This window comes from Oncorhynchus clarkii, chromosome 27 (assembly GCF_045791955.1).
Source record: "Oncorhynchus clarkii lewisi isolate Uvic-CL-2024 chromosome 27, UVic_Ocla_1.0, whole genome shotgun sequence".
Classification (NCBI taxonomy): Eukaryota; Metazoa; Chordata; class Actinopteri; order Salmoniformes; family Salmonidae; genus Oncorhynchus; species Oncorhynchus clarkii.
This window is the reverse complement of record NC_092173.1, coordinates 26591872-26593219: the sequence shown is the minus strand read 5'-3', so window position 1 is coordinate 26593219 and position 1348 is coordinate 26591872. Positions and strand designations below refer to the sequence as shown.

The following is a 1348-nucleotide window of genomic DNA, read 5'->3' as shown; positions in this document are numbered from 1 at the left end:
AAATCCATACATGAAAACCTTGAGGGGAACATACCTCTTAGAAGAGGGTGTTAGGGACCTGAGATGTTGAGCCCCTGTGCCGCCCTTATACATTTTCTTCGCCAGATATCTAACTTCCTGGATGAGCTCCAGTCTTTCCTGATCAAAGGCAGCAAAGGATCTTGCACTGCCACCCCTCTTGGGTGAGTCAGTGTCGTCGTCAGCAAAGTCCTTTACCCCAAGTACGCGGGCCAGGGCTGGCAGCAGGATCTGCAGGGTGGTCTGTGCGATGAAGGTTACAATTGTCTTGCACAATTTGGCAAGCTGTTCCTTCGTCATCTGTTTTGAACAAACAGAACAAAAACAGTCTTTTCAATGGAACTGTGATGTAAAGTATTCTAGATCGAACAGAATGCATTTGATCAACATTGTTATTCTTGTCTGTGACTGAATTCAAAGTTTGATGAAGTCTGACAGAGAACATGAATAACAGAATATGACTTGATGGCTAATCTCTGAATTCAACAGATCATTGACACATCAAAGGTCAAAGGCAGGTAGGGAAACTTACAGGGTTTTTTAGTCCTTTGTAGATCACTTGCCACTGCCTAGAAAATGTAAAATAAGTGTTTTAGTTAGTGTTTAGTTCCCACTGCACAATATTTCATAAATGTTGAACATTACAGAAAAACGTTTAACATACTCATCAGTAAGATTGCGCAGGAATGAGATGAGGATTGGGTAGGAGTATTCCATCTCATCCTTGTTGCCTGGGCCGAATGCAGCCTGAACAGCTTTCTTCTCCAGGAGCTCAATTACAGATCCTCTATCCAGGTGTTTATTCCTGGAGACTAAAGATGTGATTGCCGTAGAGGAAGTAGAAACAAAATTAAAGAGAAATCAGACGTTTTATCTCTTAATACTCTGATTTCATTGTTTTAGGGTTTTAGAATAGGCCTATTTGAATAAAGATATCTATGTGACCTTTCTTACTGATTACAGTAGACTACAGTTTCATTGAAAATGGATAGCACAACCTGCACATCACAGACAGAATAGAGAAACAATGTAGTACTACAGAGGTAAATCTCTGACCTGCATCGTTGTCAGTGCTCAGCTTCGTTGACTTCTTGCCACTCCTCTTACTTTTTGCCTAGGATAGAACAGAACAGATTCCAGAGCTCAAATGATGGCAGACATGTAACACCAGGGCCCGTATACATAAAGTTCATCAGATAAGGTGTGTGCTCAACCTTGCCCAAATAATTGTATTCATTATGATCTCAAATGCAAAACTGATCCTAGATAAGCACTCCTACTCTGAGACAATTTATGAATAGGCTATGGGCCAGGTCAAAGCAGCTCTTAA

At 40.9% G+C, this 1348-nt stretch overlaps 1 long non-coding RNA gene across 1 annotated transcript; it reads right to left on the bottom strand.

Moving 5' to 3' along the window:
• Positions 1-40: 40 nt before the first annotated feature.
• LOC139386266 (uncharacterized) lies at positions 41-1053 on the bottom strand. The gene is made up of 3 exons (XR_011629024.1): positions 683-1053; positions 551-587; positions 41-318 (listed from the first exon to the last, which is right to left on the bottom strand). It is a non-coding gene; the product is annotated as an uncharacterized lncRNA (long non-coding RNA).
• Between the last annotated feature and the right edge of the window lie 295 nt (positions 1054-1348).